Source organism: Panthera uncia (assembly GCF_023721935.1).
Source record: "Panthera uncia isolate 11264 chromosome A1 unlocalized genomic scaffold, Puncia_PCG_1.0 HiC_scaffold_16, whole genome shotgun sequence".
NCBI lineage: Eukaryota > Metazoa > Chordata > Mammalia > Carnivora > Felidae > Panthera > Panthera uncia.
The window spans coordinates 37,356,116-37,379,401 of NW_026057576.1; the positions used below are offsets into that span (position 1 = coordinate 37,356,116).

General features: G+C 32.4%; 1 long non-coding RNA gene across 1 annotated transcript in view; it reads left to right on the forward strand.

The window, feature by feature from the left end:
* LOC125933847 (uncharacterized) overlaps window positions 1-23,286 on the forward strand; it is a 263,942-nt gene that overhangs the window by 43,976 nt on the left and 196,680 nt on the right. The window contains exon 2 of the long non-coding RNA XR_007461119.1: window positions 5,139-5,235. This is a non-coding gene — a long non-coding RNA (uncharacterized LOC125933847). The remainder of the gene's footprint in view (window positions 1-5,138; window positions 5,236-23,286) is intronic.

Genomic DNA, 23,286 nt, shown 5'->3' on the forward strand with positions numbered 1-23,286 from the left:
AGACCTGACTTCCATTTTCTACCATATGTTTACTATTTGCTCAATTCTATGGTATACAGAAAGTAGGTTCAGAATTGTTGATCCATACTACTGTGGAAACCCAACCTACTAACTTGAGTTTAATAATTGCTTTCTTTTTCTCCTTAGCTTGAAGCTACAGGGTCAGAGTACTGTATTTTACAGTTACATGGGATTTTATTTTCTCTGTTTTGCATGGTTATTGCTATTTATCTGAAATGCAATTATGTTTAGTTTTATTAGTATAATATGCTATAATTTACTTCCCCTTTCCTGTTTTGTTTATTTAACCCATTTCATTCATTGCTTTAATTTTGTAAAAATGTAACATAGTTCCAAAAATCAAAATTATACAAGTCATACTCAGAGAAATATCACCAGTTCCTCATTCATTTTATCCTAATGCCAACCCATTCTCTATATGTAACCAATCTCAGAAGTTTCTGTTCTTTTTATGTTTTTTGGAAAAATTGCAAATCTCTGTATTTTTTTTTAATTTTCCCTATTATACATAAAGTCAGTGTATTATAGGTTTACTTTGTCATATAACCAATTATATCAGTTCACAAAGATCTTTCTTATTCTTTTATAAAGTGGCATATATAGCTGCATATATCCATTATGTGGGTATAATAATGTATATTAACCAATCTTCTATAGATGGACATTTATTTATTTTTCTTCCAAGGTTTTATTTAAATTCCAGTTAGTTAACATAGTGTAATAATAGTTTCAGGTGTAGGATTTAGTGATTCATCACTTACATATAACACCCAGTGCTCATCACACAAAGTGCCCTCCTTAATACCCATCACCTGTTTAACCCATCCCTCTGCCTGCCTCACCTCCAGCAAACCTGTTTTTCTTTATAATTTTTTTTATAAATACATTTTTATTTTTTTATGTTTATTTATTTTTCAGTGAGAGAGAGAGTGTGTGAATGGGAGAGGGGCAGAGAGAGAGGGAGATACAGAATCCGAAGTAGGCTCCAGGCTTTGAGCTGTCAGCACAGAGCCTGATGTGGGGCTAGAACCCATGAACTGGGAGATCATGACCTGAGCTGAAGTCGGACGCTTAACCGACTGAGCCACCCAGGCACCCCTGTTCTTTATAATTAAGAATCTATTTGGGGCGCCTGGGTGGTTCAGTCGGTTAAGCGTCTGACTCAGCTCAGGTCATGATCTCACAGTCCGTGAATTCAAGCCCTGCATTGGGCTCTGTGCTGACAGCTCAGAGCCTGGAACCTCTTTGGATTCTGTGTCTCCCTCTCTCTCTGCCCCTCCTGCTCATGCTCTGTCTCTCTTTGTCTCAAAAATAAATAAAAACATTAAAAAAATAATCTGTTTTAAGGTTTGCCTTTCTCTTCCCCCCTTCAGTGTTTATCTGTTTTGTTTCTTCTTTTTTTTTAATGTTTATTTATTTTTGAGAGAGACAGAGAGAAGGAGAGAGAGACACAGAGAGAGGTGTAGCCTGAGTGAGGAGGGGCAGAGAGAAAGGGAGAGAAACAGAATCTAAAACAGGCTCAAGGCTCTGAGATGTCAGCACAGAGCCCAGCATGGGGCTGGAACTCATGAACCTCAAGATCATGATGTGAGCTGAAGTCAGATGCTCAACCGACTAAGCCACCCAGGCACCCCCATCTGTTTTGTTACTTAAATTCCACATGTGAGTGAAATTATATGGTATTTGTCTTCTTCTAAGTTATTTCCTTTAGCATAGTATACTCTTAACTCCACATTCTTGCAAATGGCAATATTTCATTCTTTTTTTGTGACTGAGAGATATATAAACATTTAGATTTTTACTAATACCCTGCAAAAAAATGTTGTAATGAGTAACTTTAAGAGTATTTTCATTTGGTCAATGTGTATCATCAGGTTAAATTACTAAAATTGGGATTGTTAAATCACAAGGGTTAAATATTTACATAGATTGTTAGGTATTTCTGAATTTCCTTTCTTATGAGCTGAGTTTGCATTTCTACTGGGAATTGATAAGAGTACCATTTCTTCAAAGTTCCTATTAGTTAAATGTTTTCAGACATTTTAATTTCTGCCAATTTGAACGAAGAAATATTATCTTAGTGTAGTAGTGATTTACATTTCTCTTATTGTATCTGAGATTAAATATATTTTCATATGTTTAAGGACCATTTGCATATATTTTTGAAATATTTGTTCATGTATTTTGTACATTATTTTATTGGGGTTTATATATATATATATTTTTTTTTCCTCTAATATTTGTGTTGTTTCTTTCAAAGTTATGTCTCTGATCTATTTGAATTTTATTATTTTGTTTTGTGTTTGATATATATTTAAAATTTATCATTTCCCAAATGTTTATACAATTACTATCGTACCATTTATTAAAAAGTCCATCATTGCTATACTTATCTGAAATGGTTCTATTATCATATTAATTATATATATATATATATTTATATATATGAGACAGTTTCTAGACTATAAATTTTATTGTACAAAATATCTATGTTTTATGCACCTATATTCCATTGTTTTTTAGTTAAAAAAAGTTTTAAAGTCTGTTTTGAAAGTTTTATAGGTTAGCTCTCATAAGTTTTCTGCTCAGTGTTTGTCGATTTAGATTTTCAGTGGGAGTTCAAGATAGTTCTTCTAGATTTGGTTTTAATTTCTTGCTTGCATTGAGGTTTGTGATCTTTACTTTCTACTCTTTATAAATGAACAAGTAGGTTTTACATGAGTCTAATTCTTCTTGTTAGATGTAGTTATTTTGGAGACTGTTTAGAGTGATTTGGATTTAAATGTGACAGTTTTTCTCAGGTTATTAAAAAAACATAAAAGAAGAAAGAAAACTTTTGAATAATATCATAAAAGCCAAGTTTGGCAAAATTAAATATATATATTTATGTGTATTATATATAAAATTTATATATATATACACACACATACTATATATTTATGTATATATATATGTTTGCAACTATATGAGCTACAAAAAATAACTCAAAACAGATTAAGGATTTAAACATATAAGCTAAAACTATAAATCTCTTAATAGAAAACTTAGCTCTAATCTTCGTGACCTTGGATTAAGAATTGATTTTCTTTAGATGTGATTCCAAAGCACAAGCAACAAGAAATGATAAATTTTTTTAATGTTTTTTAATTTTGGAGAGAGAGAGAGAGAGAAAGAGAGAGAGAGAGAGCATGAGCAGGAGAGGGGCAGAGAGAGGGAGAGACACAGAATCCGAAGCAGGCTTCAGGCTCCCAGCTGTCAGCACAGAGCCTGACACGGGGCTTGAATTCACAAAGTGTGAGATCATGATCTGAGCTGAAGTCGGACGCCCAACCGAGCCACCCAGGAGCCCCTCAACAAGAAATGATAAACTGGACTTCCAAATTCAAACTTTTTCTGTGCTTTAGAAGACATGATCAAGAAAGAAAAAAGGCAATTCATGATGGGAAATGATATTTGCAAATTATATTTGATAAGGGTCTAGTATCTATTAAATATAAAATAATTTTTATAACTCAAAATTAAAAAGGCAAATTATATAATTTTAAAATTGGGCACAAGATTTCAAATAGACATTTCACCAAGGAAGATACCTAGATTATTGATAACTATATCAAAAGCTACCCACCATTGCTCACTTGTCATTAGGGAAATCTAACTGCAATAATATATCACTTCAGACACACTAAGATGGCTATAACATTAAAAAACTGTAGACAATAACAGGTATTTTTGAGAATGTGGAGAAACTGATACTCTCATACATTGCTGGTAGGAATGTCAAATGGTGCAGCTCCTTTGGAAAAAGTGTTGGGCAGTTCTCAAAATAATAAGCTTAGAGTTACCATATAATCCTACAATTCTGCTTCTACATACTTATTCAAGATAATTGAAAACATGCTGTCCCAACAATTTTATATGGATATTCACAGCAGCATTGGTCTTATAACTGAAAACTGAAAAAACCCAATGTCCATCAACAGATGAATATATAAATCATATATGTTGTATCCATAGGATGACATATTCTTCAGTCATAGAAAGGAATGAAATGCTGATAGATGCTACACTACAAATGAATCCCAAAACTTTATGCTAAGTGAAAAAAGCAGACACAAAGGGTGCATAGATTAGCAGTTGCCAAGGGCCAGAAGAAGGGATAATGGGGAGTGAATGCTGAGTGAAACATTTTTTGGTGTGAGGAAAATGTTCTGATTATGGTTGCACAAATATTGTGAAAATACTAAATGTTCCAAAATTACTGAAGCCAACTGAATTGTATATTTTTAAAAGGGTGAATTTTATAGTATGTGAATTCTATCTTAATTTTTAAATCTCGGAAATATATATTGAATTATATGGTGTGCGTGTGTGTGTGTATTACCTGCAATCTCTTGATTTACATTTGGAATTAGTTTACCTACATGTGTTGTGAAGTTGTGGAAATTAGTGAGAATTCAAAGTGAAATATAAAGAAGAAGCTTAGAGATTCAAGGTATGGACTTTGGGGAAGGTTCATATCTTTTAGGGAAAAGAAAAGAAGCAAGGAACCTGCCACTGAGAATCCCTAGGTTAAGGATATTAGGAGCATCATAGGTAGACTAGAGTTTTCATTCACTTTCAAATTTACTTTTATTATTATTATTATTTTTAAATGTTTTTATATTTGAGAGAAAGAGAGTGCACAGGGGAGGGACAGAGAGACAGGGAGTCAGAGGATCTGAAGTGGGCTCTGCCCTGACAGCAGGGCACCCACTGCGGGGCTCAAACTCATAAACAGTGAGATCTTGCCCTGAGCTGATGTCCAATGCTCAACTGATGGAGCCATCCAGCCGCCCCTCACATTTACTTTTAAAAAGAGTGTAATTTTAAATACACATGTCAGGGGAGGTGTCACTAGAAATACACATTTGAATAAATTCCTAGAGGTCATGATGGGGGGAGACAGGTAGTTTTGGAAGGAAAGGTATTGGAACAGGGATAGAAATGCTTTGAGGCAGGAACACGCCTCTAATATAGGAATTTGGAATTAAAAGCAGATTCTGTTTTTACAAACTAGTATTAATGTGAAGAATATTAATTATTCTTTAAAGTATTACTTATACTTCCTATTCCTGCAGTTTGGGATGCATATATCATCAGATACACCTTTTTCAGTGGACATACTTTTTTGAAGAAAAGTGAAAGATTACCATATGAAATTTTACATAGAGTCAGGTATGTTTAATTCCCACATATTCAGTTTTTCTAAGAGTTAATGATTGTTGAATGCCTGGGTATTTTTTCATAGGTTTTTCTCATAGGTTTTCTCCCTCAGCATGTTCCTTGTCTGTTTGTCGGTCTGTATCTCTCTTCTGAGAGAGGAGTGAAAAGTACTTTGTGTTATAAACCTTGCTCTCTGTGTCTACACTACAGTCATGGTATTTGGATTTATAATTTACCTTATCGTCAAATAATAGGATTACACAATATGATTTAAAAATGAGCATCATTTATATATTTATACTGAAATGTAAGCAGTTCATAATATGTTAATTAAATGTGTTACATTAGTAATTTTATTAATCCAAACAGCATATTATTTGTGCTTGCATCCTTCATGATTCAGTGTAACTTAATATTAAAAACCATGATAAGAATATAAGGATAATGCTATTTTCATCCATTATTTCTCCTCTGGTGTTCAATAATAACAACACTAAGCCCCCACAATTGTGACAGCTATAAAAGGATGTGGTTAGCTTATCTCTAGCAAGCTGCAAAGGTAAACATGGTAAAGTAATTTGCTATCATGGAATGGTTTTTAAGTCATTTGCTTTTATATGTAAAATTAATTAAATAAGCAAGATTGAAAGTTGACACGCTGACATTTTGCCTAATGTAGCATATTACTCCTATCTGACAAAGAATACTCAGTTGTAATTTTCCTTTTATTTTCTTCTCTTAAAATATCTAAAAATTTAGTTAACAATATCCAACGTTATATGGAAATGTTCATTTTCCTAGCAATGTGTTTTGTACACAGATCAAATATTTTTGCACGGCATATAAAACGCAAGTCTGTCATAACTAAACTGGAAAGATTTTTCTATGATAAAACACACTATGTGCAGTTTGAATTTTTGCAGACATTAGACAATAAAAATGAATTTAGTTGTAAGACATAAATAGCTTTCATAAGAACCTCAAAGGTGCTCTTGGAGCAAAGACGAAAAATAATTTTCTTGACAGGTGTTCTAACGATATCTGTCCTGGAAAAAATAGTTTATTCATATATCATTATTTTGTCATGTTTATGATAATAAATACAATTAGCATGGGATATCACAACTAATTATGCAATTTGAAGGAAACATAATTTAGTATTTTTTATTGTGAAAACATTTCGACTGCTTGAGTGCTATTTTGTAGAAAATTTGGGACTTTTGCTGATAAAATGATTACTTGTTGAAAGCATTTCATGTATTAGCTCATAATAATGATGAATTTCCCTATAAGAACTATCATATTACCTTATAGATTTATGTGTTTTGTTTTTCATCATTTATAAACATCCTTATGGCTATTTATTCAGGTCCCAACAGCTTAATGAATGGCAATTAATAGATATGTAGAGGGAAACATATGCTTAATTAGTAGAAAAAAATCTAAAAAATAACAAAAAACTTTACAATTACAGGAGATACTATTTTAGTTATTAGCTCTTTTTTGTTCAGACAGCTCTTTTAAATTAGAGATGCAGGGGGGAACTTATTTTACCAGAAAATTGGTATAGAAATCTGAAATTCATTTATATGAGTTTTTAAAATAGTAGGTTTATTTTAAGCATTTAATATCCACCAAAATGGAAAGGTCATATAAGTAGACTTTTCGGAGTCCTAGCCTTTTAATAATATCATAGTGCTAATTTTATTTTTAACTTGCTTTGCATTGCCACTAGGTGGAACCAATAAACTTTATAATTTCTATTAATGCATTTTTGTCCTATATGTATATACAGTACTTATAAACTCTTCAACTAAAAATCCTTGGAATAGTTCAACACCTAAACTATTAATTCTATGAATGTGCCCTTAACTGTGAATGGGCATTAAAAATTGTGTAAGAACAACAGCAATACCATGGGCAAACACTAGTATAAAAACAAACAAAATGTCATCAACAACAAATCTGAGTAGTTTAAGTATATCAAGAGAGAATATACAGTTTTTAAGCAATCAGGAGGAAAGGGGCACCTGGGTGGCTCAGTCAGTTGGGTGTCCGGCTTCCGCTCAGGTCATGATTTCATGGTTTGTGAGTTCGAGCCCCTGCGTTGGGCTCTTTGCTGACAGCTCAGAGCCTGGAGCCTGTTTCGGATTCTGTGTCTCCCTCTTTCGCTGCTCCTCCTCCACTCGTGCTCTCTCTCTCTCTCTCTTTCTCTCTCTCTCTCTCTCTCTCTCTTTCTCTCTCAAAAATAAACATTAAAAACAATCAGGAGGAAAGATAAACATAATCAGAAACTGTACTAATATATTTGGTGATAAATATTGAATTGTGTCTTGGTAGAAATCTATTAAATGAATCAAAATAGATGTATACTAATTTTTCAATTGTTGATTTTTATTGGGAACCATTAAATCAGAAATCAAGCCTATTTTAAATGGCTCCATATAAAAATTATTGCTATTGATCAGTAATAATCAGCTAATTGGTATTTTGTGCTTGTGTTGATACTGTTTCTCAAATTAGTTTTTTATTTTTTCTGGATCTTTAGACAGGAATAAAAGAGAGCTGTTAAGAAATAGAAAATACATGGTGATACACATAATAAACTTTTTCTGCCTTCATTTAGAGGGTTGATTTTTTTCAATACATCCAGATCTTGGCATTGGAAAACCCTATTTATGCTCAGTTAAAAATTTTTAAAAAAAGGAATAAGAGGACTGATAGGATAGTTATAGAGTAGCATTGTTGTACTTTTATAACTTCAATTTGCAAGTCCGGAAATTGAGACTTAAAAAGTTTAGTGGCTTTTCCAAAGACAGATAGTGTTTAGAGCTGGTTTCTGATCTAAGATACCAGTCCTTAGTCCCTATACAAAGGGTATGGAGTACACAGGGCACATGTAAAACAGTTAACCTTAAAAAACAAGCATAGAACCTCAAAAGCCTTGAATGTTGTGTGAAGATTTTTCCTATTGTTGATGGTAATTGTAGCCACTGTAATTAATACGATGGCATATTAAGAGCTTGAAGATTGGAACAGAAGAAAGCCAAGGATATTTGGAAAAAAAAGTCTGTATTCATTTACTAGGGCTCCATAACAGGGTACCACAAGCTAGATGGCTTAACACAACAGAAATTTGTATCTCACAGTTCTGAAAAATAGAAATCTGCAGTCAACTTGTCAGTAGGGCCATACTCCCATTAAATAAAGTGTTAAGGAACTATTATTCTGTATGCATCTAATGGAAGAATCTGCTAAAAGATGAAGATTTGATAAAATTTGTCAAATGCCACAGATATTTAAGTAAGAGTAGACCTAAAGTCATTCTGTTAAATTTAGCTGAAAGGAAGTTGATGATTTTGACAAAAGTTGCTTTAAAGAGCAGAATAGGTCTAGTAGAATTAATTTTTGTTGAATATTACATGGGATATTTTCTCAGGAATCTTGAATTTACATGGAAGACAGTATTGTCGTTGCTTATGATGTGAAAGATGTATGCAAGGTTAAACTATATGGTGAGAAAAAGGAGTAGAGAATGTTTTTGTATATGTTAGCTATTAATGGGAAAACTCATTAAGTGAGGTTCCTGAGATGATAGGAGGACATTTGAGTCAAAACGCAATTGAATTGATTTATCTTTCATAGAGTCTAGAGAATATGAGAAGGATGTTAGCCCGTTCAGATGTTCTAAACCTATAGTGAACTTTTGTATAATTTATAATGATTGTTTTTTTAGAAGTGAACGGTGAAATCAATTTTTGAATGGCAGTGGATCTTGGAAAGGAGATGATTGAGGAAAGTGTTGAAGGCTTGAATGATTACTGCACAAAATAAAGGAGATGACTAGAGAAATATAGTATGATTGTTTTAAGTGTCCAGTGATAGTTAGCTAGTTATTTACAAAGATTACAGTCACACTCAGCAGCACAAATATGGATTGGAAAAGTCACAAAATTAGAATGATGACAGTTTGGGCTTGAGGGTAATTATGTAGCTGATTAGAGTGTTGTGGAAGACAGAAGTAAATAATAAGGGCTGATCAATGGTGAAGAGTATAAGTAATAAGGAAAAATACAAGAGTAGAAAACATGGGCTCCATAGTTAATTTATCCCGTGTTGCTCTCTGAATATTTAAAAAATCAAATTGAAACGTGTATGTGTGCTTTAAGTCAAATATTTTTTAAATAAAATATGCAGATGTATCACAGTGACCTTTTGATTTTGTCTCAAAATGATTACCCAAAGGATTGAATCATTTCTTACCTATAGATTTAGTCTATGAAGATACTGTTTAATTCTGGGTTAAGTGAAAAAAAAGAGTTCGTATTTGGGACCTGTAGCTTTATTAAACGTGAGAGAATATGGAAAACATGTTTTCCTTTAAGAAATGATAATATATGAGGAAAATATTGAGTAACATTATTGAATATCTCTGGTTTGAATCAGTAATTACAAATATATGTCTATAATAGAGACAAGTAATGTTATTTTAGGACTCTCAAAGTATGTAAAAATACCATGCATCAATCATAATAATAATAATGAGTTAATCCCATGGGCTAATACTGGAAAATTTAATAGGCTCTTGATGCAAAATGTTGTTGATAGTCACAGTGTCTCCAATTCAGCTGAAAGATTTTTCTTTTCTTCCCTTTTTAATGAAAATTTCAGCAAGCTAGAAGGTGACCTCAGCACATAACATCTTATCACTGGAGGTGAAACATCAACTCTTTTAGTGAATTTTGTAGAATAAGAGGTAAACTCATTATGATCAATTGTGACCTACCTCTACACCTGGAAACCACAGGATTAATTACAAAATCAAGATATCATTTTCAAAGTGGATTGTTCACAGGTCAAAGAGAAAAATGAAGAGGAGATACCTGCAAATGATTAAAAAATAAAATTGAAGAAATGAAAAAGAGCTAAATAAGCTTCATTAACTAGATGAAAATAGAAAGCAGCAAAGCTTAGGCAGATCTTTTTGGGCATGGTATTTATACACCAAGCATTATTTTTAACATTTCAGAACCAGACACAAAATTTAGAACAACCGTCTTCAAATAAAATATTATTTCAGTAAGTCCTGCAGAAGTCAAAGGAAAATGAAACTTTACTCTTTATTTTTTTTTTTATTCTCAATCCATAAAATGTAAATCCTTTTGGATTAACTTCATTAATTTATTTTTTTTTAATTTTTTTTTTAACATTTATTTATTTTTGAGACAGAGAGAGACAGAGCATGAACGGGGGAGGGTCAGAGAGAGGAAGACACAGAATCTGAAACAGGCTCCAGGCTCTGAGCTCTCAGCACAGAGCCCGACGTGGGGCTCAAACTCACGGACCACGAGATCATGACCTGAGCCGAAGTCGGCTGCCCAACCGACTGAGCCACCCAGGCGCCCCAACTTCATTAATTTAAAAGTAATTCTATGAAAAAATGTTGGTATTACACAGTTGAATAAAGCAGAATTATTCCTCTTTGAAGCAGCTATGACTTCTAGTTTAACAAATAGTAGAAAACATAACCTAGCTCAAATAAGGAGTTATTGTGACCTGTACTGAAAATCCAGAGGTATGGCTGGCTTTAGTCCCATATAGATTAGGATCTGGGTCCATTTCTCTTTAGTTCCTTTGACTGTATTTTCCTCTCTTCTGACTTGACCCCAGACTACTTTGCCTGATGGCAACAAAATGGCTGAGACAGTACTAGGCCTCCCGTCTGCAGAACCACAACCTGAAAGTGAAAATAAATGTCTTCAACACAGCCCCTGTTCTTCATTCTGACTGGTTCATCCTGTACCAGTCAACTATGGTAATGAGGACGGGGATCATGTAGGATATTCCATCCTAAATCAGGAAGGTTCTCACTCATAGAATAGGGATGGATTCAGTCCCACCAGGCATGTTTTGTCCTCTGTAACAGTGATGAGCAAATAAATGTGGACTGTGAGGCCAGCGTAGATACATATTGTGAAATTCTTCCTTGGCCATTTCAAGAAGTAGGGAATTGGCAGTAATGTTCCCAGTGCAGTGGAGAGGGGAAGATCTGCTAAAGTAGCAGGTAGTAGGAAACTATGTTGTCTCTAAAGAATTTAAAAACACTGTTTTAACACTGTTAGGAGTTCAGTGGTATTAATTATACTCCATGCTGTGCAACCATCATCACTATTTTGGGGGGAACCACCAGGTTTTCCACATTGGCTGTACAATTTCACATTCTTACCAGAAGTGCCTAAGGCACTTTCTTCATGTCTTCACCACATTTATTTTTTTTCTTTTCTTTTTTTTAATAATAGCCATCCTGATGGGTGTGAGGTGGTATCTCATTATACTTTTGACTTGCGTATCTCCAGTGATCAGTGATGTTGAACATCTTCTATGGGCTTCTTAGCCATGTGTACATCTTCTTTGGAGAAATATCTATTCAAGTCGTTGTCCATTTTGAATTGAGGTGTTTATGTTATTGTTGCTTAGTTCCCTATACATTTTGGTTATTAGTCACTTGACAGATACATGATTTTCAAATACTGGCTCTTATTTTGTGTGTTTTTATTTACTCTTTTGATAGTGTCTTTTGAGGCACAAAATTTAAAATTTTCATTCTATCTAGTTTGTCTATTTTTATTTTTTTGCTTTTGCCTTTGGTGTCAGATCCAAAAAATTATGGCTGAATTGTTGTGAAGCTTTTGCTCTATGTTTTCTTGTAAGAATTTTATAGTTTTAGATATTATAAATGTAGGTATTTGATTGATTTTGAGTTAATTTTTTTATAGTGTTAAAAGTAAGGGCCTAGCATCGTTCTTTAGCAAGTAGATATCCAGTTTTCCCAGGACCATTTCTTGAAAACAACAGTCCTGTCCCAACTGAATGGTCTTGGCACTTTTATCAAAAATTATTTGATCATATATGCAAGGGTTTATTTTGGGGCTCTCTGTATTCTTTTCCATTGATATATACACTGTCTTTATGCCAGCACCACAGTGTTTTGATTACTTTAGCTTTGTGGTATATTTTGAAATCAGAAACCATGAGTTCTCTAGGTTTTTTCTTTTTAGAGATTGCTTTGGCTATTTTGGGTCCCTTTAGAAGCCATATGAATGTTGAGATAAGTTTTTCTATTTTTGCAAAACAAATTAAGATTTTGATAGGAATTGCATTGAATCCGTAGATCACTTTTGGGTAGTATTAACATCTTTACAATACTAAGTTTTCCAATCAATGAAAATGGGATGTATTTCTTTATATTTATGTGGTTTTTCAATTCTTCCATTAGTGTTTTATAGCTTTTATTTTATAAATATTTCACTTCCTTAGTGAAGATAATTCCTAAGTATTTTTTTCTTATTGGTAAATATTGTAAGTGGAATTGTTTTGTAATTTTATTTTTAAGTTCATTGTTAGTGGATAAATGCAGCTGATAATTTATGGGTTGACTTTGTATTCTGCTAATTTGCTAAATTTACTATTAGTTCTGACAGGGTTTTTGGTGGATTTTTTTAGGATTTTCTACAAATAAGATAGTATCATCTACAAAAAGAGATAATTTTACTTCTTCTTTTCTAATTTAGTTTAATTTCTTTTTCTTGACTATCTACTCTGGCTAGAATTTCCTGTGGTATGTTGAATAAAAGTGGTAAGGGTAGTAATCCTTGCCTTTTTCCTGACTTTAAAGAAAAAGCTCTTAGTTTTCACCATTTACCATGATGTTTGCTGTGGGTTTTTTCATATATGGCTTTTATTATGTTGAGGCGGTTTCCTTCTATTCCTAGTTTGATGAGTGTTTTTATCATAAGGTATGGGGTTTTATTCAGTGTTTTTTCCTGAATTTATTGAGATGATCATGTGATTTCCATCTTTTATTTTGTTAATGAGGTGTAGCACATTAATTGAAATGACCGATGTTTGGTATAAAGTTTGGTATAATTCACCACTGAAACCATCATACCCAGTACATTTTTTCAGGGGACTTTGATTACTGATTCAATTTCGTTATTAGTTGTGGATCTTTTCAGATTTTTCTACTTTGTTATTCAGTCTTGGTAGGCTTTGTGTTTTTGGGAATTTATCCAATTCATCTAGGTTATCCAATTTCTTGTCATACAAATGTTCGTAGTATTCTTTTATAATCTTTTTTTTATTTCTGTAGAGTTGTTAGTAATGTTCCCACTTTCATTTCTGAATTTAGTAATTTAAGTCTTCTCTCTTTTTTTAGTCAATCTAGCTAAAAGTTTGTCAATTTTGTGGCTCTTTTCAAAGAACCCACATTTGGTTTCATTGATTTTCTTCATTGTTTTTTATTCTCTATTTTATTTATCTGTGATCTAATCTTTATTATTTCTTTCCTTCTGCTAACTTAAGGTTAATTTGTTCTCTTTCTAGCTCATTGAGTTATAAAGTTATTTTGTTGATTTGAAATGTTTATTGTTTTAAAATGTGTTTATTGCTATAAATTTCCCCCTTTTTCTTTGTCCCATAAGTTTTGGTATGTCCTGTTTGATTTTCACTAGTCTCTAAATACTTCCTAATTCCCTTTGTGATATCTTTTTGGATCTATTGGTTTTAAAGAGTGTGATGTGTAATTTCCAAATATTTGTGAATTGTTCAGTTTCTCTTCTGTTAATATATTACTGACTTCATCCCGCTGTGGTCAGAGAAGATAATTTTTCTGATGTCTGTCTTTTATAAGCTATTGAGAATTACTTTGTGTCCATTTGTATGATATATCCTGGAAAATGTCCCATGTGCAGTTGAGAATAATGTGTATCTGTTTTTGTGTATAGTGTTCTTTATATGCCTATTAGATATGGTTGGTTTATTGTCTTGGTTTTGTTATTTATATCTTTATCTTCTGTCTGGTCATTCTACCCATTATGGTAAATATAATATTGAAGTCTCCAACTGTTGTTGTAGAATTGTTTATTTCTCTCTTCGATTCTGTGATGTTTTGTGTGTATATATATATGTGTGTGTGTGTTTGTGTGTGTGTGTGTGTGTGTGTGTGTGTGTGTGTGTGTGTCTCAGTGGTCATCATTAGGTGTATAAATATTTATTTATTTATTTATTAAAATTTCTTTTTAATGTTTATCTATTTTTGAGAGAGAGACAGAGCGTGAGCAGGGGAGGGGTAGAGAGAGAGGGAGACATAGAATCTGAAACAAGCTCCAGGCTCTGAGCTGTCAGCACAGAGCCCGATGCAGGGCTTGAACCCACGAACTGTGAGATCATGACCTGAGCTGAAGTTGGACACTTAACCGACTGAGCCACCCAGGTGTACTAGGTATATAAATATTTATAATTGTTATGTCTCTCTGTATTGAACCTTTTATTAACATAAAATGTCCTTTTTGTCCCTCATAACCTTTATTTAAAATTTGAAATATATTTTGTTTGATATTAGTATAGCTACCTCTCTTCTCTTTTGGTTACTATTTGCATGGGGTATCTTTTTCATGCACTTGGTTCCAAAGTGAGTCTCTTGTACACATAATATACTTGGATCATATGTTTTTATCCATTCTGCTAGTGTCAGACTTTTGATTAGAGAGTTTAATCCATTTACACTTAAAAGTAATTACTGATTTTTATTTTGTCAAAATTACTTTTGTCATTTTTCTGTTTTCTAACTGCCTTACAGCTTTTTTTCTCTTGTTTCCTGTATTATTTTCTTCTTTTTTATTTAGTTGTTTTTTTTCTGAAGTGGAATGTTTAAATTCCTTTCTCATTTTCTTTTGTATATATGCTATAGCTATTTTATTTGTGGTTACCATGGATATTATGCCTAACATTTAAAAATTACCACACTGATCCCCAATATTTGGAGAAGACAGTCCTTTTTTGCTCTTTGTGGCTCCCACAAGCTATGTGCAAGGAACTCCAGGGACACTTGTACAGCTGCCTGCCTTGTATCTAGGGGTGGAGTATGAATAGTTGTTACTGTGCATAGAGCTGAGAGTGACTGAAATTAACCACAAATTACTTTCTAAGCCTTTCCCTGGAGTTACAAGCCTTCAGTAGACTGCAGAGTTCCATAATAGTTACATCAGATAGGTTCTGACAGTGCAATTGTTGTCTAGGTGTGGAGACAGATCACTGGTTCTTCTTATTCTGGCATCTTCCCACAATAAATATTATTTTGATGAAAGAGTGACTTATCATACAAAGAGTAACTTCCAAAATGTGAAGGACTCAGGAACCCAATCTACCAATAACTTTAAGTGTTCCATTAGGGACTTCAGAATTAAGTAATTTGAATCTCTCTTCCTGTGCCTTAACCAAGTTATTCCTACAAAGTACCCCAAATATGATAAAGCAGGTTTGCATTTCCCAGTGGTATTTAAAAAAACTTTCAAACTCTCATTGTGTGGAGATGTTAAAAATAAATAAATAAATAAGTTGCTGGAAAACCACATCTAATAAGGCAAACTAGATTCTGATTTTCTTGCAAATTCCTTCTATTAGTTGAAGGTTACTATGAAATGACCTGAACAGTTTTGTTAGAATATTAAATTACAATAATATAAATATATCCAACAGGGAACAACAGGAAATATTTTCTTTAACAAAATCAGAAGACCTCTTAGTTTACAGTAAGTACATTATATAAATTTAACCTAATGATTATATTTTTATTGTTTCACTTCAGTTGTTTCCTACTTTCAGAGAGAAGTAACACAAATTGAAAAGAATAGTTTTTATTTTAATAAATTAAAGTTATTTTAATTAGTTCAACAGTCATTTTCATTATTTTGTAATGAAAACTTTTATAGTCCATTTGCTTAATATTATAGTGGTACATATGTTTGCTTATTTGAAGTTGTTAACTCAGGGATTAATGTTAATATTCTATTGTCCAAACAAGGTAATGATAATATTGATATTTGCTAATTATCATAAGTAATTGATGCATAAATTTAGTATCACTTGCAATTCTTAGGTATTCATAAACCTCTCATTTGTACTAATAGCACAGTTGTTTTGAAGTTCTGATGACTTAGAAAGCAATACATGGATAATTATGTATAGACTACAGCTACATTTGTAAAGATTTTATGATAATGAGATGTAACAATATATTTCCCAAATGAAATCACTTCAATTTGAATCATATTACATATTATTATTTTCAGTGTTAATGCGTTTATACTCTATCATTTTATCTGTATATAGAAATAGATGAACAAGAACAATATCAAGGTGAATTACATTATTATCCCATTCTCTAATAAGGTCCTATTCAATACTGAAAAAATAGAATAGAATTTGTATTTTGGAGCTGTTTTTATAATTTTATGTTTTTATACATGCTGCTGATCCAATTAAAATCTAGAAAATGTTCCCTTCAAAAGAAAACCCAATGCTTTGTGATTGGATTTAAAATAAATTTTTATAAGATTTCTTGAGTAGTATATTTTAAACATAATTTTAGTATAATTATTGTTTTACAACATTAGAAATACTTTAAACTTTGTTATTTAGCTTATGGTATGCCCCAAAATGTATCTTTAAAATGTTTATTTATAATACCAAATTAACCATACAAAAATGCAAGTATTATGAATCTATACATAATCATTGTCATGTATTTTTATAGGAGACTGTAGTTTGAGTTACTATAAGCATCCCTCTGACAAAAAGGAAACACATGAAACTACATGTTGAAATTAAAAGCTAAAACAAGTAATCAAGAAATGACAGATTCTAAATTTTACTTCATATTTTTATTTAAGCTTAAATTCAGCCTTCTGAAATCAGTGATATTAATATGTCTGAATCAAGCCAGTGTTGATGTTAAAGTATAATATGTGTGGATTAATGATAGTAAAATATATCACAATCTTATTGTAAATGTTTATTATTATTCTAAAGCCAAGTAATTTAAAAAGCCATAATTTTTGCACAGAAGTAAACTAGTTTTACTTTTTCAATCCTGATTGACTTTATTATTAGTAAAATGTCATATTAGTTTTTTTTTTTTAGCTATTTTCTTTTTTAATATTTATTTGTTTTGAGAAGACAGCATGCACAAGCAGGACAGAGAGACAGGGAGAGAGAGAATCCCAAGCAAGCTCCAGGCTATTAGCAGCGTGCCCAACACAGGGCTCAAACTCATGAACCCTGAGGTCATGACCTGAGCCAAAATCAAGAGTCACACGCTTAACTGACTGAGCCACTCAGTCGCCCCTAAAATGCCCATATTATTAAACTTTACGTATTTTTCAAAATGTGACTAGACAGAATGAAACTTTCAAAATACAAAGTTACATTGGAGGCTCCTGGGTGGCTCCATCGATTAAGCGGCCGATTTGTCTCAGGTCATGATCTCACGGTTCATGGGTTCGAGCCCCACATCAGGTTCTGTGCTGACAGCTCAGAGCCTGGAGCCTGTTTCAGATTCTGTGTCTTCCTCTTTCTCTGCCCCTCCCCCACTAGTGCTCTGTCTCTCTCTCTCAAAAATAAATAAACAATAAAAAAATTAAAAAAATAGTTATAGATTAATTTTGATATTATTCACAAACATTTTAACAAAGCATGAATTAAAATTCACTAGTTTTTTTGAGAAAAAAGTTATGAATGTTATATACATAAAGCCTTATGTTTTTTGTAATTTTAAAAACATTAAGATAAATATTGAATTTTATAAGAATATATTATTTTAAATTCATTTTATGACATATTTCAAAAATAAGCTCTATTTATACAGTTGAGTCAGAAATTATGTTATTTCATTATATTTTCCATTTTAAAATATATGGTAGTGGAAAATTATTCATGACACAAAGTCAAAAATGTAACAGAAAAAGGAACATAACAGCAAGTGAAAGAGCCAAAATATCATTTATAAATAACTTCTCTTAAAATTTGTCATTTGATACTAGACATATCAATTGTTGTAAATAATTCTGGATGATTATTTGCTGTCATTTTTGCAAGGATCTCTGCATAGCAATTTGCTGGTATTTGTTACGCAACTTTCATATGCATACCAATTAACTACAAAAATGAAACTAATTAAAATTTTCTGGAATCTGATGATAATTAAAACACTTTTGTTTTGTACATTTGCAAATTCTGTCTTCTTTCATCATAACAAAATTATTGGTAGTTAGGTATTGCTAGTCTAATTTGTCAAATAATGCTTAGAGTTTATAAATATATGCCATATATTATAAAATAATAGCTAGGATTTAAAACCAGGGCTTTGAATGATAAAATGTATGTCTCTCCCAATGAGTAGATTATTCTCTAAGATTTTCACGTAGGTTATTTCCCAGGATGTAATCTTTGAGAACAAAACATAAAAAGAATGGAAAATATATTGACAAAATTTTCAAAATACAATAATCTGTGTACATTAGAGACTCCTATAAATCAGCATAAAAGAAACACATGAAATCCAGTGTAAAGTTGATTAAAAGATTTTCATAGTCTCTTTGTTGGGAGAATATTCCACATGGCATATCTACATATATCATATCAGTTTTTGTTTTGGACTATCTATTTACATGTATTTATATGGTCAACAGCTTGAAGTTTTGCCTATTTTAACCTAAATGAGTAGAATAATTACTTTTTTGTTTGTGTTGTTAGAGAGTGAGGGAGGGCAGGAGGAGAGAGGGAGAGAGAGAGAGAGAGAGAAAGAGAGAAAGAAAGAGAGAGAGAGAGAAAGAGAGAAAGAGAGCTCCCAAGCAAGCTCCACGCTTAGCATGGAGCCCCATGTGAGGCTCCATCCCATGATGCTGGGATCATGACCTGAACTGAAATCAAGAGTTAGACCCTCAACTGTGACTGAGCCACCCAGGCACCCCTAGAATAACGAATTAATGTTCTCTTGTGCACCTTAACATTAGCAAAATGTTTCATCTTATTTTGCTTATAATTTATTTTTTCCCATACATTTATAATATTCTTTTGTTTCATCACAACATAATTTCCTTCTCTTTTTTGAAGGGCAATTAAGGTATTATCTGTCTCAGGGTGCAGAGAGTATATTTGTTTCCTAGAAAGATGCATTCTTCTCAGGCAAAGGCAGTGTAGTTTTGCTAGAAGTACTCTACAAAAACTTGAGTTCCTCAGCTGTGTCACAAAACCATTAGTCTATCTAGGCCAATCTCTAAACTGCCTTGAAAGTACCTGAGGAACAAAAGCAACAGAAGACAACATGAAGCCTATGCTGTCTGCTGTGCTATGAATAATAAAGTCATTTTGATCTGACCCATGGATCCTTTGTCATCTGCCAGCATCTCTGACTGTATCAGTCTAATTTGTTAGCTTATAATATAAGCAGAGTAAAATTTCAAATATGTCACAGTTCTAGACACATTTTGCTTAAAACTAAAATCTGAATTGGGGTACCTGGGTGGCTCAGTCGGTTAAGTGTCCAACTCTTGATTTTGGCTTTGGTCATGATCATGGTCCATGGGATCGAGCCCCTCATTGGGTTCTGTGCTGACATTGTGGAGCCTGCTTGGGATTCTGTCTCCCTCTGTCTGCCCTCACCCACTCAGTCTCTCTCTTTCTCAAAATGGATGAATAAATTAAAAAAGAAAACAATCTTTTAAAAATAAGTAAAGTCTAAATAGCCAATATATAGCCAATATATATGTAGAATGATGAACAAAAAGATAATGTTATAAGCAAAATATGAAGAATCATGCACTTACTGTTGAGTACAAAAGGATATCTCAGGAGAGTATTAGTTTATTGATATATCCATTTTGAGTTAAAATGTGTAAAACTAAACTAAAACATTCTGTAATGTATATATGGTTTATAATCTATTGAGAAAGAAAATCTGAATCACTTAAAGAATGTAGTTACAACATTGTGTGATATTGGGAAGAGTGCAGATAGAGCGGTTATTTATCTGCAGTGTGAGAGAAGAATCTGGTTTGGGTATAAGAATTGTCAACATACATGTAGCATTTAATACCTTGATATTGAATGTCATTACCAACAGAAAGTATATATGGCAATGACCAAGGACTGATCCTCAGAATTTTTCAACAGTAATCATCAAGGCAAAGAGAGAGTACCATTAAATAATATTGGCAAGGAGTGATAGGTATGGTACAAGGAAAATCAGCAGACTAGGGTGTCCCAGAAGACAATTGCAAAATTTTATCAAGGAGCAGAAAGTGCTACTCTTCATCAGATGTCACTGAGTACTTGAGTAAAATGAGAACTAAATATAATACATAAAATATAGTCTAAAATAAAAGTATTTTGTATAGTAACATGGAGTTCAGATGACCATGACAAGTGCCATTTTTGTGGAGTGCTGAGAGTGAATGTCAGATTTAGCAGAAGATAGGAGAACAACAAACAAGAACAAGAATGGAAAGGAATTTGAGCAGCTGTAACAAAATATTTGGAGAATAGCTGTCAGGAGAACAGGTTCAAGAGAATTTACCTCATGGAAAAATGTCAGCATGTATTTATACTGAAGAAAGTGCTAGAGTAGAGATCAAAGAAACAACATCTAATGTTGAGAATGATGTCATCAAAAATGGTGGAATAAGTACCTCCAAAAACTTTCCCCATAGAAGTACCATATAAACCTACTAAAGTTTTCACAATCAAGTTTTTCAGAAAACTGGAAATCAACCAAAAACTTGAAATGAAGTCAAATGAAGACTACATTTGAAAAATAAAGGAAGAAAAAATACATAAGACACATAGAATACAAGTAGCACAATGAGAAATAAATCCTACATTAACAACAGCATTACACATGAATTGATTAAACACTCCAGTTAAAAGCAGACATTGGCAAAATGGATGAGAAAATATGATCCAACTATATACTGTCTACAGGATACACAATTGGGATTTAAAGGCACAAAGTTTGAAAGTAAGAGATTAGGTAAAGAACTATTATGCAAATAGTAACCAAAAAAAACTGGAAATGTTGTAAAAACATGAAGTCACTAGACTATAAGAAAACCTTTGTTACTATAGACAAAGAAAGACATAAAAGCATCAGTCCATCGATAAGATATAATAGTTCTAAGCATTATGTATACCTAACAACAGAGCCCCCAAACATGAAATAAAACCTGAGAGAATTAAAGAGAAAAGTAGATAGTTCAAAAATATAAATTAGTGACTTCAATACCATGATTTCAATAATGGATATAATAAGTAGGCAAAAGAAAACAAAAAGAAATGATATCAGAACAATACTGTATAGCAACTGGACCTCACAGAAGTCTATAGAACATTCCAGCCAACAAGTGTAGAATATATATTCTTTCTGAACTACACATAGAATATTTTCCAGAGTAGACTGTATGTTAGACCATAAAACTCTCAAAGAATATAAGGATTGAAGTAATTTAAAAAAATATGTTCTTTAGCCACAATAGAATGAAATTGAAAGTCAGTAAAAGAAGTAAATTGGGGAAATTCACAAACATCTAGAAAATTTTTAAATAAAAACCATTGAGTCAAATACTCAGAAGAAAATACTTTGAAATAAATGAAGGAATGAAGATAAAAACACAACATACAAAAACTTATGGAATGCAGTGGAATCAGTGCTTAGAGGAAAATTTCTAGTTTTAAATGTCTCTAGAAACAGAGAGGGAAAGATCTCAGAACAATCTAATTTTTTACCTTAACATATTGGAAAAAGAAGAGCAAACTAAACCTAAAGTAAAAAGAATGAAATAGATGAGACGTAAAAATACGAATAAAATAGAGAAAATCAACCAGCTCAAATATTGATTCTTTGAAATAAATCAAAAATAAAGCAATGGTTTAATCATCTAATTAAAGTGATATTGACTAAAATTGTTTCTCTTCTCAATTGATTCCTTACTGCCTAGAATTGCCTAATACATAATATGCATTAAATATGTTACCTTTGTAAGTTAATAGTTTTTAATAAAGCTAAATGCCTAGTAATAGATTGCAAAAATAGCCTCAATTCTTTATTTTTTTCTCCCTCCCACACCATTTGCCATATAAACTTCTACATTTTCATTCTGATCCTACGTTTAGCCATGTGACTTTTTTGGCCCGTGAAATGTTGGTAAACAGAACATAAGCAGAGGACTAATAGACTTTAACACCTGATTAGGCTTGCTCTCACTTCTTTTAATCAGGGATTTCTGTGAGAATGTCCCTAGGCTAGCCTGGTGGAGAATGAAAAACATGTGAAGAACAGACATGTGGTCCAGGTGGTCTCAGCCAAAGCCATCTTAGATTATATCAGAAATAGCTCGCTGATAGCATGTGAGTGAGCTTGACCAGGAGCAACAGAGGTGTTTTGACAACCATCCTAGATATGAAAGCAGTGGATTCTTACTATTATATGATGCGGGTTTGCTGTGTTAACGTATGTTATAAAATATATGTTATATAATATATCTAACATAATTACATATGTAATATTTCTAGAATATCAGAGATATTAAGATTGCAGATAGAATTAAGGTTGCTAGTCACGTGACCTTGGTATGGGGAGATTAACTTGGATTTCACATGGGCCCAATGTATTCAAGAGTCTTTATTAAATGAAAAGAGGGAGGCAAAAAAGTCAGTGTCCATATCAGTGTGGTGCAATGTGAGAAAGACTCACTCTGCCATTGCTTACTTTAAAGGTGAAAGGGGATCACAAACCAAGGAATACAGGTGGTCTGCAGAAGTTAAAGCAAGTCTAAAGTTTCCAGAAAGGCATACATCCCTGCCAGCATCTTGATTGTAGCTCAGTGAGATCATTTTGGATTTCTGACTACCAGAATTGTAAATAATAAATTTGTGTTGTTTTAAGTCAATAAGTATGTGGTAATTTGTATAGCAGCAATAAGAAACTAATACACATATGAATATTGTGTAGGATGTGTATGTATATAATTTAATGTTATTGTAATGGTGTATTCTGTGTATTATTATAATAATTCACACCATAGGACAGTTATTTCCATTTAATAGAATATAATTAGGTATGGACAATGAATAGAATTAGGTATGGACATTAAAAGTGATATCGCTTCCATATTAAACCAAGATCTGTTTGAATTCAAATCCTGGGATTTTAATTAGTGCATGAAACTGTTG